This window comes from Drosophila sechellia, unplaced genomic scaffold, assembly GCF_004382195.2.
Source record: "Drosophila sechellia strain sech25 unplaced genomic scaffold, ASM438219v1 U_19, whole genome shotgun sequence".
NCBI lineage: Eukaryota > Metazoa > Arthropoda > Insecta > Diptera > Drosophilidae > Drosophila > Drosophila sechellia.
The window spans coordinates 47,731-62,377 of record NW_022611127.1 but is presented as its reverse complement, the minus strand read 5'-3'; the positions used below and the strand labels follow the sequence as shown (position 1 = coordinate 62,377).

General features: G+C 33.5%; 3 non-coding genes across 3 annotated transcripts; all 3 read left to right on the top strand.

The window, feature by feature from the left end:
• The first annotated feature begins 4,013 nt into the window (after positions 1-4,013).
• On the top strand, positions 4,014-6,008 carry LOC116802627. The gene has a single exon (XR_004362961.1). It is a non-coding gene; the product is annotated as a small subunit ribosomal RNA (ribosomal RNA).
• Positions 6,009-6,695: 687 nt separating this feature from the next.
• LOC116802633 lies at positions 6,696-6,874 on the top strand. The gene has a single exon (XR_004362967.1). It is a non-coding gene; the product is annotated as a 5.8S ribosomal RNA (ribosomal RNA).
• A 394-nt stretch (positions 6,875-7,268) lies between these two features.
• Positions 7,269-11,230, top strand: LOC116802629. Its single transcript, XR_004362963.1, has one exon. It is a non-coding gene; the product is annotated as a large subunit ribosomal RNA (ribosomal RNA).
• The last annotated feature ends 3,417 nt before the right edge of the window (positions 11,231-14,647 follow it).

Below are 14,647 nucleotides of genomic sequence, written 5' to 3'. Positions count from 1 at the left end.
GTACCATATGATATTTTATATATAATTATATAAAGACTTTAAAGAATTGTATCAATGAAACACCTCGTCATCAATTTTAGTGACGCATATGATATTTCCTATATTATTTATAAAACTTATGATGTGTCAAGTGCAAACACTCGTCATCAATTATACGATATATATTTCCTATCATATTTTTGATATAGACTTAAAGATTTCATATTGTTATATATGTTATATATATTATTTTTATATTGTCAATCCATTTAATTAGTGAATTGTTTGTCCTTATTATTTTTTTTATGATTTGTTGTATGTTGCCACATTTTCAATTTTTGATTTTATTGTCTTATATATTATATTATAGACTTAATGATTGTTCAATTGCCAACATCGTATCATTTAGTGAGATATATATTGTTTATTAATTTTTGATTAAAGACTTTAAGATTGTTCAAGTGCCAAACACCTCGTCATCAATTTAGTGACGCATAAATGATATTGTCCCTTATCATATAATTAATATAAAGACTTTAATGGATTGTGTCAAGTTGCCAAACACCTCGTCATCAACTATATATATGGTTGCGCCGACCTCTCATATTGTATTCCTTATGTGTTCATAGGATTTTGACAATTATACGAGTAAATTAAATAATATACATATGAAAATGATTAATTATTATATGTATAAGGAAAAAATGATGAAATATTCCCATATTATCTTAGTATTATAGAGGAAAGACCGTTGCCGACCTCTGATATTGGTTCAAACTTATGTATTTATATGATTTTGGCAATTATATGAGTAAATTAAAAAATATACATATGAAAATGGTTAATTATTATATGTATATGGGAAAAAATGCTAAGATATTCCATATTCTCTTAGTATTATAGAGAAAAGCCATTTAAGTGAGAGGGTATAGTAGTGTAAACGACCGGAATTACGACAGAGGGTTCAAAAACTACTATAGGTAGGCAGTGGTTGCCGACCTCTCATATTGTTCAAAACTTATGTATTCATATGATTTTGGCAATTGTATGAGTAAATTAAATAATATACATATGAAAATGATTAATTATTATATGTATAAGGGAAAAAATGCTGAAATATTCCACATTCTCTTAGTATTATAGAGAAATCCATTATAGTGAGAGGGTATAGTAGTGTAAACGACCGGAATTACGACAGAGGGTTCAAAAACTACTATAGTAGGCAGTGGTTGCCGACCTCTCATATTGTTCAAAACTTATGTATTCATATGAATTGGCAATTATATGAGTAAATTAAATAATATACATATGAAAATGATTAATTATTATATTATAAGGGAAAAAATGCTGAAATATTCCCACATTCTTAGTATTATAGAGAAAATCCATTATAGTGAGAGGGTATAGTAGTGTAAACGACCGGAATTACGACAGAGGGTTCAAAAACTACTATAGGTAGGCAGTGGTTGCCGACCTCTCATATTGTTCAAAACTTATGTATTCATATGATTTTGGCAATTATATGATTAAATTAAATAATATACATATGAAAATGGTTAATTATTATATGTATATGGGAAAAAATGCAGAGATATTCCCATATTCTCTTAGTATTATAGAGAAAAGCCATTTAAGTGAGAGGGTATAGTAGTGTAAACGACCGGAATTACGACAGAGGGTTCAAAAACTACTATAGGTAGGCAGTGGTTGCCGACCTCTCATATTGTTCAAAACTTATGTATTCATATGATTTTGGCAATTGTATGAGTAAATTAAATAATATACATACGAAAATGATTAATTATTATATGTATATGGGAAAAAATGCAGAGATATTCCCATATTCTCTTAGTATTATAGAGAAAAGCCATTTAAGTGAGAGGGTATAGTAGTGTAAACCACCGGAATTACGACAGAGGGTTCAAAAACTACTATAGGTAGGCAGTGGTTGCCGACCTCTCATATTGTTCAAAACTTATGTATTCATATGATTTTGGCAATTGTATGAGTAAATTAAATAATATACATATGAAAATGATTAATTATTATATGTATAAGGGAAAAAATGCTGAAATATTCCCACATTCTCTTAGTATTATAGAGAAAATCCATTATAGTGAGAGGGTATAGTAGTGTAAACGACCGGAATTACGACAGAGGGTTCAAAAACTACTATAGGTAGGCAGTGGTTGCCGACCTCTCATATTGTTCAAAACTTATGTATTCATATGATTTGGCAATTATATGATTAAATTAAATAATATACATATGAAAATGGTTAATTATTATATGTATATGGGAAAAAATGCTGAGATATTCCCATATTCTCTTAGTATTATAGAGAAAAGCCATTTAAGTGAGAGGGTATAGTAGTGTAAACGACCGGAATTACGACAGAGGGTTCAAAAACTACTATAGGTAGGCAGTGGTTGCCGACCTCTCATATTGTTCAAAACTTATGTATTCATATGATTTTGGCAATTGTATGAGTAAATTAAATAATATACATATGAAAATGATTAATTATTATATGTATAAGGGAAAAAATGCTGAAATATTCCCACATTCTCTTAGTATTATAGAGAAAATCCATTATAGTGAGAGGGTATAGTAGTGTAAACGACCGGAATTACGACAGAGGGTTCAAAACTACTATAGGTAGGCAGTGGTTGCCGACCTCTCATATTGTTCAAAACTTATGTATTCATATGATTTTGGCAATTATATGATTAAATTAAATAATATACATATGAAAATGGTTAATTATTATATGTATATGGGAAAAAATGCTGAGATATTCCCATATTCTCTTAGTATTATAGAGAAAAGCCATTATAGTGAGAGGGTATAGTAGTGTAAACGACCGGAATTACGACAGAGGGTTCAAAAACTACTATAGGTAGGCAGTGGTTGCCGACCTCTCATATTGTTCAAAACTTATGTATTCATATGAATTTGGCAATTATATGAGTAAATTAAATAATAAACATATAAAAATTAATATTTATTATATGTATAAAAAAAAAAATAATCATATTATATATGAATAATGGAAAAAAAATGAAATGTTCCTATAATCTCTTAATATATAAGAGAATAGACCGTATGTTGGGTGGCAAACGGAATTGAAAATACCCGCTTTGAGGACAGCGGGTTCAAAAACTACTATAGGTAGGCAGTGGTTGCCGACCTCCCGCATTATTCGAAATATTTATTTCGGATTATGTTTATATTGGTTACATAAAATAAAGTATATTATTATCCGTACAAATTTGTTTCTCAGTTCTATAGAACACGGGACTTGGCTCCGCGGATAATAGGAATATACGCTTTTTAGATAATATCGTTGAAACAAAAGTCAAGTTTCTATTATATATAGAATAACAAATCGTTTCCATATATTATCGTTAATTTTTGGAGGCAGGCAAATATTAATTTATTACCTGCCGTATAGTTGGATTATTATATCGTTACGGTATAATACAAATATGGATTCTTATGAAAGAAATATAAAATTATATATTAAATGTGGAAATATTATCATATGCGCTTGGTTTTATGTTATATATTACCAGAGAGATATATGAAAAGAGATAAATTTTAAATTTATCTTCAAAATGCAAATGATTTAACTTAATATTTATATTGGTTAAACAAAAATTGTACATGTGTGGATACAATAATTATGTATGTTGGAAATAAAATGATATTTTATAATGAAATATGTATATATAAAAAGATAAAATTATAGAAACATATATATTACAATAATTATATGAAATTCTTGTTATATTGGTAAAACAAGTATAAATTAAAAATGAAAATATGGATTACGAATGCTATATAAAAATGGCCGTAATCGAATAGATTTTTTACTTATATTTATATATTTAAAATTTTACCCAAAGGCGAAATATTGAATTTTATTCAATATAATAAAAATCATGGAATTATATAAAGTGAAAAATCTATATATCTATTATATTGCTTATTTCGATTCAAAAAATATGAATGGAATATGAAGGAAAAACATTATTCTGGTTGATCCTGCCAGTAGTTATATGCTTGTCTCAAAGATTAAGCCATGCATGTCTAAGTACACACGAATTAAAAGTGAAACCGCAAAAGGCTCATTATATCAGTTATGGTTCCTTAGATCGTTAACAGTTACTTGGATAACTGTGGTAATTCTAGAGCTAATACATGCAATTAAAACATGAACCTTATGGGACATGTGCTTTTATTAGGCTAAAACCAAGCGATCGCAAGATCGTTATATTGGTTGAACTCTAGATAACATGCAGATCGTATGGTCTTGTACCGACGACAGATCTTTCAAATGTCTGCCCTATCAACTTTTGATGGTAGTATCTAGGACTACCATGGTTGCAACGGGTAACGGGGAATCAGGGTTCGATTCCGGAGAGGGAGCCTGAGAAACGGCTACCACATCTAAGGAAGGCAGCAGGCGCGTAAATTACCCACTCCCAGCTCGGGGAGGTAGTGACGAAAAATAACAATACAGGACTCATATCCGAGGCCCTGTAATTGGAATGAGTACACTTTAAATCCTTTAACAAGGACCAATTGGAGGGCAAGTCTGGTGCCAGCAGCCGCGGTAATTCCAGCTCCAATAGCGTATATTAAAGTTGTTGCGGTTAAAACGTTCGTAGTTGAACTTGTGCTTCATACGGGTAGTACAACTTACAATTGTGGTTAGTACTATACCTTTATGTATGTAAGCGTATTACCGGTGGAGTTCTTATATGTGATTAAATACTTGTATTTTTTCATATGTTCCTCCTATTTAAAAACCTGCACTAGTGCTCTTAAACGAGTGTTATTGTGGGCCGGTACTATTACTTTGAACAAATTAGAGTGCTTAAAGCAGGCTTCAAATGCCTGAATATTCTGTGCATGGGATAATGAAATAAGACCTCTGTTCTGCTTTCATTGGTTTTCAGATCAAGAGGTAATGATTAATAGAAGCAGTTTGGGGGCATTAGTATTACGACGCGAGAGGTGAAATTCTTGGACCGTCGTAAGACTAACTTAAGCGAAAGCATTTGCCAAAGATGTTTTCATTAATCAAGAACGAAAGTTAGAGGTTCGAAGGCGATCAGATACCGCCCTAGTTCTAACCATAAACGATGCCAGCTAGCAATTGGGTGTAGCTACTTTTATGGCTCTCTCAGTCGCTTCCCGGGAAACCAAAGCTTTTGGGCTCCGGGGGAAGTATGGTTGCAAAGCTGAAACTTAAAGGAATTGACGGAAGGGCACCACCAGGAGTGGAGCCTGCGGCTTAATTTGACTCAACACGGGAAAACTTACCAGGTCCGAACATAAGTGTGTAAGACAGATTGATAGCTCTTTCTCGAATCTATGGGTGGTGGTGCATGGCCGTTCTTAGTTCGTGGAGTGATTTGTCTGGTTAATTCCGATAACGAACGAGACTCAAATATATTAAATAGATATCTTCAGGATTATGGTGCTGAAGCTTATGTAGCCTTCATTCATGGTGGCAGTAAAATGTTTATTGTGTTTGAATGTGTTTATGTAAGTGGAGCCGTACCTGTTGGTTTGTCCCATTATAAGGACACTAGCTTCTTAAATGGACAAATTGCGTCTAGCAATAATGAGATTGAGCAATAACAGGTCTGTGATGCCCTTAGATGTCCTGGGCTGCACGCGCGCTACAATGAAAGTATCAACGTGTATTTCCTAGACCGAGAGGTCCGGGTAAACCGCTGAACCACTTTCATGCTTGGGATTGTGAACTGAAACTGTTCACATGAACTTGGAATTCCCAGTAAGTGTGAGTCATTAACTCGCATTGATTACGTCCCTGCCCTTTGTACACACCGCCCGTCGCTACTACCGATTGAATTATTTAGTGAGGTCTCCGGACGTGATCACTGTGACGCCTTGCGTGTTACGGTTGTTTCGCAAAAGTTGACCGAACTTGATTATTTAGAGGAAGTAAAAGTCGTAACAAGGTTTCCGTAGGTGAACCTGCGGAAGGATCATTATTGTATAATATCCTTATCGTTAATAAATATTTGTTATAATACAAATAAATACAATTTACCAAAATAAAAATATTACAAAATGATTCCACGGAATCAAAAGTTAAAGTCAAAATAAAATGAAGATGGCTTTTATTTTATATGTGGGGCTTGGCAACCTCATAAAAAGACTTTAACATTATTAATGTTGCTGTGCGTATTTGTGGCAGTACTTACTACAACAACGGCGTTTCCTATAAAAACAAATTCTCGAAAATGGAAATCGAAGAAACTAAACTAAATTCGAAAGTAGAAGTCGAATTAAAATAAAAATAATTTTGAATGTGTGGTAATCAAAATAAGTGTGTGTGTATATGGACCATAATATACACGCGTTGCGAATATGTATTGTTCATCTATGTTATGAGCATACGTTGGCTAATGCAACAACCTAAAATATACAATGTTTGTACCTGTCATCCATCAGGTTAATGTTTTATATAAATTTTGCAGTATGTGTCACCCAAAATAGCAAACCATAACCAGATTATTATGATACATAATGCTTATATGAAACTAAGACATTTCGCAACATTTATTTTAGGTATAAAAATAAATTTATTGAAGGAATTGATATATGCCAGTAAAATGGTGTATTTTTAATTTCTTTCAATAAAAACAATATTGACATTATATAAAATTGAATTATAAAACTCTAAGCGGTGGATCACTCGGCTCATGGGTCGATGAAGAACGCAGCAAACTGTGCGTCATCGTGTGAACTGCAGGACACATGAACATCGACATTTTGAACGCATATCGCAGTCCATGCTGTTATGTACTTTAATTAATTTTATAGTGCTGCTTGGACTACATATGGTTGAGGGTTGTAAGACTATGCTAATTAAGTTGTTTATAAATTTTTTATAAGCATATGGTATATTATTGGATTAAATAATGATTTTATTCATAATATTAAAAAAGAAATGAAAAACATTATCTCACATTTGAATGTGAAAAACGAAGAGAAATATTTTCTTTTTCAATCAAATAATACTGAGAAATGTCTAGCATAAAAAATTGAAATATTTTTCATCTAGAATTGTCTCTTATTAATGATTCGGAAAAAGAAAAATCTTGGTTTTGTTATTATTCTTCGTTGGTTCGTTAAATGGATAAAAATGACTTTGCTTACAAGAACTATTGGAACTATTTATAACGAATTTAATTGATTGTTTTATCATTTATATATAAAGAATTTATGGCAAAATATAGTTATATATACAACCTCAACTCATATGGGACTACCCCCTGAATTTAAGCATATTAATTAGGGGAGGAAAAGAAACTAACAAGGATTTTCTTAGTAGCGGCGAGCGAAAAGAAAACAGTTCAGCACTAAGTCACTTTGTCTATATGGCAAATGTGAGATGCAGTGTATGGAGCGTCAATATTCTAGTATGAGAAATTAATGATTTAAGTCCTTCTTAAATGAGGCCATTTACCCATAGAGGGTGCCAGGCCCGTATAACGTTAATGATTGCTAGATGATGTTTCCAAAGAGTCGTGTTGCTTGATAGTGCAGCACTAAGTGGGTGGTAAACTCCATCTAAAACTAAATATAACCATGAGACCGATAGTAAACAAGTACCGTGAGGGAAAGTTGAAAAGAACTCTGAATAGAGAGTTAAACAGTACGTGAAACTGCTTAGAGGTTAAGCCCGATGAACCTGAATATCCGTTATGGAAAATTCATCATTAAAATTGTAATATTTAAATAATATTATTAAGAATAATGTGCATTTTTTCCATATAAGGACATTGTAATCTATTAGCATATCCCAAATTTATCATAAAATATAACTTATAGTTTATTCCAATTAAATTGCTTGCATTTTAACACAGAATAAATGTTATTAATTTGATAAAGTGCTGATAGATTTATATTATTACAGAGCGTTAATTTTTCGGAATTATATAATGGCATAATTATCATTGATTTTTGTGTTTATTATATGCTCTTGTATGATTAACAATGCGAAAGATTCAGGATACCTTCGGGACCCGTCTTGAAACACGGACCAAGGAGTCTAACATATGTGCAAGTTATTGGGATGTAAACCTAATAGCGTAATTAACTTGACTAATAATGGGATTAGTTTTTTAGCTATTTATAGCTAATTAACACAATCCCGGGGCGTTCTATATAGTTATGTATAATGTATATTTATATTATTTATGCCTCTAACTGGAACGTACCTTGAGCATATATGCTGTGACCCGAAAGATGGTGAACTATACTTGATCAGGTTGAAGTCAGGGGAAACCCTGATGGAAGACCGAAACAGTTCTGACGTGCAAATCGATTGTCAGAATTGAGTATAGGGGCGAAAGACCAATCGAACCATCTAGTAGCTGGTTCCTTCCGAAGTTTCCCTCAGGATAGCTGGTGCATTTTAATATTATATAAAATAATCTTATCTGGTAAAGCGAATGATTAGAGGCCTTAGGGTCGAAACGATCTTAACCTATTCTCAAACTTTAAATGGGTAAGAACCTTAACTTTCTTGATATGAAGTTCAAGGTTATGATATAATGTGCCCAGTGGGCCACTTTTGGTAAGCAGAACTGGCGCTGTGGGATGAACCAAACGTAATGTTACGGTGCCCAAATTAACAACTCATGCAGATACCATGAAAGGCGTTGGTTGCTTAAAACAGCAGGACGGTGATCATGGAAGTCGAAATCCGCTAAGGAGTGTGTAACAACTCACCTGCCGAAGCAACTAGCCCTTAAAATGGATGGCGCTTAAGTTGTATACCTATACATTACCGCTAAAGTAGATGATTTATATTACTTGTGATATAAATTTTGAAACTTTAGTGAGTAGGAAGGTACAATGGTATGCGTAGAAGTGTTTGGCGTAAGCCTGCATGGAGCTGCCATTGGTACAGATCTTGGTGGTAGTAGCAAATAATCGAATGAGACCTTGGAGGACTGAAGTGGAGAAGGGTTTCGTGTGAACAGTGGTTGATCACGAGTTAGTCGGTCCTAAGTTCAAGGCGAAAGCCGAAAATTTTCAAGTAAAACAAAAATGCCTAACTATATAAACAAAGCGAATATAATACACTTGAATAATTTTGAACGAAAGGGAATACGGTTCCAATTCCGTAACCTGTTGAGTATCCGTTTGTTATTAAATATGGGCCTCGTGCTCATCCTGGCAACAGGAACGACCATAAAGAAGCCGTCGAGAGATATCGGAAGAGTTTTCTTTTCTGTTTTATAGCCGTACTACCATGGAAGTCTTTCGCAGAGAGATATGGTAGATGGGCTAGAAGAGCATGACATATACTGTTGTGTCGATATTTTCTCCTCGGACCTTGAAAATTTATGGTGGGGACACGCAAACTTCTCAACAGGCCGTACCAATATCCGCAGCTGGTCTCCAAGGTGAAGAGTCTCTAGTCGATAGAATAATGTAGGTAAGGGAAGTCGGCAAATTAGATCCGTAACTTCGGGATAAGGATTGGCTCTGAAGATTGAGATAGTCGGGCTTGATTGGGAAACAATAACATGGTTTATGTGCTCGTTCTGGGTAAATAGAGTTTCTAGCATTTATGTTAGTTACTTGTTCCCCGGATAGTTTAGTTACGTAGCCAATTGTGGAACTTTCTTGCTAAAATTTTTAAGAATACTATTTGGGTTAAACCAATTAGTTCTTATCAATTATAACGATTATCAATTAACAATCAATTCAGAACTGGCACGGACTTGGGGAATCCGACTGTCTAATTAAAACAAAGCATTGTGATGGCCCTAGCGGGTGTTGACACAATGTGATTTCTGCCCAGTGCTCTGAATGTCAAAGTGAAGAAATTCAAGTAAGCGCGGGTCAACGGCGGGAGTAACTATGACTCTCTTAAGGTAGCCAAATGCCTCGTCATCTAATTAGTGACGCGCATGAATGGATTAACGAGATTCCTACTGTCCCTATCTACTATCTAGCGAAACCACAGCCAAGGGAACGGGCTTGGAATAATTAGCGGGGAAAGAAGACCCTTTTGAGCTTGACTCTAATCTGGCAGTGTAAGGAGACATAAGAGGTGTAGAATAAGTGGGAGATATTAGACCTCGGTTTGGTATCGTCAATGAAATACCACTACTCTTATTGTTTCCTTACTTACTTGATTAAATGGAACGTGTATCATTTCCTAGCCATTATACGGATATATTTATTATATCTTATGGTATTGGGTTTTGATGCAAGCTTCTTGATCAAAGTATCACGAGTTTGTTATATAATCGCAAACAAATTCTTTAATAAAACGATGCATTTATGTATTTTTGATTTGAAAATTTGGTATAACTCCAATTACTCAGGTATGATCCAATTCAAGGACATTGCCAGGTAGGGAGTTTGACTGGGGCGGTACATCTCTCAAATAATAACGGAGGTGTCCCAAGGCCAGCTCAGTGCGGACAGAAACCACACATAGAGCAAAAGGGCAAATGCTGACTTGATCTCGGTGTTCAGTACACACAGGGACAGCAAAAGCTCGGCCTATCGATCCTTTTGGTTTAAAGAGTTTTTAACAAGAGGTGTCAGAAAAGTTACCATAGGGATAACTGGCTTGTGGCGGCCAAGCGTTCATAGCGACGTCGCTTTTTGATCCTTCGATGTCGGCTCTTCCTATCATTGTGAAGCAAAATTCACCAAGCGTTGGATTGTTCACCCATGCAAGGGAACGTGAGCTGGGTTTAGACCGTCGTGAGACAGGTTAGTTTTACCCTACTAATGACAAAACGTTGTTGCGACAGCATTCCTGCGTAGTACGAGAGGAACCGCAGGTACGGACCAATGGCACAATACTTGTTCGAGCGAACAGTGGTATGACGCTACGTCCGTTGGATTATGCCTGAACGCCTCTAAGGTCGTATCCGTGCTGGACTGCAATGATAAATAAGGGGCAATTTGCATTGTATGGCTTCTAAACCATTTAAAGTTTATAATTTATTTTATAAACGACAATGGATGTGATGCCAATGTAATTTGTAACATAGTAAATTAGGAGGATCTTCGATCACCTGATGCCGCGCTAGTTACATATAAAAGCATTATTTAATACAATGACAAAGCCTAGAATCAATTGTAAACGACTTTTGTAACAGGCAAGGTGTTGTAAGTGGTTGAGCAGCTGCCATACTGCGATCCACTGAAGCTTATCCTTTGCTTGATGATTCGATAAATAAATGATTTTTTCCTGTAGCCAAACACCTCGTCATCAATTTAGTGACGCATATGATATTGTCCCTATCATATAATTAATATAAAGACTTTAATGGATTGTGTCAAGTTGCCAAACACCTCGTCATCAATTTAGTGACGCATATGATATTGTCCCTATCATATAATTAATATAAAGACTTTAATGAATTGTGTCAAGTTGCCAAACACCTCGTCATCAATTTAGTGACGCATATGATATTGTCCCTATCATATAATTTTTGATATAAAGACTTTAAAGAATTGTATCAAGTTGCCAAACACCTCGTCATCAATTTAGTGACGCATATGATATTGTCCCTATCATATAATTAATATACAGACTTTAATGAATTGTGTCAAGTTGCCAAACACCTCGTCATCAATTTAGTGACGCATATGATATTGTCCTTATCATATAATTTTTGATATAAAGACTTTAAAGAATTGAATCAAGTTGCCAAACACCTCGTCATCAATTTAGTGACGCATATGATATTGTCCCTATCATATAATTAATATAAAGACTTTAATGGATTGTGTCAAGTTGCCAAACACCTCGTCATCAATTTAGTGACGCATATGATATTGTCCCTATCATATAATTAATATAAAGACTTTAATGAATTGTGTCAAGTTGCCAAACACCTCGTCATCAATTTAGTGACGCATATGATATTGTCCTTATCATATAATTTTTGATATAAAGACTTTAAAGAATTGTATCAAGTTGCCAAACACCTCGTCATCAATTTAGTGACGCATATGATATTGTCCCTATCATATAATTAATATAAAGACTTTAATGGATTGTGTCAAGTTGCCAAACACCTCGTCATCAATTTAGTGACGCATATGATATTGTCCTTATCATATAATTTTTGATATAAAGACTTTAAAGAATTGTATCAAGTTGCCAAACACCTCGTCATCAATTTAGTGACGCATATGATATTGTCCCTATCATATAATTAATATACAGACTTTAATGAATTGTGTCAAGTTGCCAAACACCTCGTCATCAATTTAGTGACGCATATGATATTGTCCCTATCATATAATTTTGATATAAGACTTTAAAGAATTGTATCAAGTTGCCAAACACCTCGTCATCAATTTAGTGACGCATATGATATTGTCCCTATCATATAATTAATATAAGACTTTAATGATTGTGTCAAGTTGCCAAACACCTCGTCATCAATTTAGTGACGCATATGATATTGTCCTTATTATATAATTTTTGATATAAAGACTTTAAAGAATTGTATCAAGTTGCCAAACACCTCGTCATCAATTTAGTGACGCATATGATATTGTCCCTATCATATAATTAATATACAGACTTAATGAATTGTGTCAAGTTGCCAAACACCTCGTCATCAATTTAGTGACGCATATGATATTGTCCTATCATATAATTTTTGATATAAAGACTTTAAAGAATTGTATCAAGTTGCCAAACACCTCGTCATCAATTTAGTGACGCATATGATATTGTCCCTTTCATATAATTAATATAAAGACTTTAATGGATTGTGTCAAGTTGCCAAACACCTCGTCATCAACTACTATATTATGGTTGCGCCGACCTCTCATATTGTATTCTCTTATGTGTTCATAGGATTTTGACAATTATACGAGTAAATTAAATAATATACATATGAAAATGATTAATTATTATATGTATAAGGGAAAAAATGATGAAATATTCCCATATTATCTTAGTATTATAGAGGAAAGACCGTTGCCGACCTCTGATATTGTTCAAACTTATGTATTTATATGATTTTGGCAATTATATGAGTAAATTAAAAAATATACATATGAAAATGGTTAATTATTATATGTATATGGGAAAAAATGCTAAGATATTCCCATATTCTCTTAGTATTATAGAGAAAAGCCATTTAAGTGAGAGGGTATAGTAGTGTAAACGACCGGAATTACGACAGAGGGTTCAAAAACTACTATAGGTAGGCAGTGGTTGCCGACCTCTCATATTGTTCAAAACTTATGTATTCATATGATTTTGGCAATTGTATGAGTAAATTAAATAATATACATATGAAAATGATTAATTATTATATGTATAAGGGAAAAAATGCTGAAATATTCCCACATTCTCTTAGTATTATAGAGAAAATCCATTATAGTGAGAGGGTATAGTAGTGTAAACGACCGGAATTACGACAGAGGGTTCAAAAACTACTATAGGTAGGCAGTGGTTGCCGACCTCTCATATTGTTCAAAACTTATGTATTCATATGAATTTGGCAATTATATGAGTAAATTAAATAATATACATATGAAAATGATTAATTATTATATGTATAAGGGAAAAAATGCTGAAATATTCCCACATTCTCTTAGTATTATAGAGAAAATCCATTATAGTGAGAGGGTATAGTAGTGTAAACGACCGGAATTACGACAGAGGGTTCAAAAACTACTATAGGTAGGCAGTGGTTGCCGACCTCTCATATTGTTCAAAACTTATGTATTCATATGATTTTGGCAATTATATGATTAAATTAAATAATATACATATGAAAATGGTTAATTATTATATGTATATGGGAAAAAATGCAGAGATATTCCCATATTCTCTTAGTATTATAGAGAAAAGCCATTTAAGTGAGAGGGTATAGTAGTGTAAACGACCGGAATTACGACAGAGGGTTCAAAAACTACTATAGGTAGGCAGTGGTTGCCGACCTCTCATATTGTTCAAAACTTATGTATTCATATGATTTTGGCAATTGTATGAGTAAATTAAATAATATACATACGAAAATGATTAATTATTATATGTATATGGGAAAAAATGCAGAGATATTCCCATATTCTCTTAGTATTATAGAGAAAAGCCATTTAAGTGAGAGGGTATAGTAGTGTAAACCACCGGAATTACGACAGAGGGTTCAAAAACTACTATAGGTAGGCAGTGGTTGCCGACCTCTCATATTGTTCAAAACTTATGTATTCATATGATTTTGGCAATTGTATGAGTAAATTAAATAATATACATATGAAAATGATTAATTATTATATGTATAAGGGAAAAAATGCTGAAATATTCCCACATTCTCTTAGTATTATAGAGAAAATCCATTATAGTGAGAGGGTATAGTAGTGTAAACGACCGGAATTACGACAGAGGGTTCAAAAACTACTATAGGTAGGCAGTGGTTGCCGACCTCTCATATTGTTCAAAACTTATGTATTCATATGATTTTGGCAATTATATGATTAAATTAAATAATATACATATGAAAATGGTTAATTATTATATGTATATGGGAAAAAATGCTGAGATATTCCCATATTCTCTTAGTATTATAGAGAAAAGCCATTTAAGTGAGAGGGTATAGTAGTGTAAACGACCGGAATTACG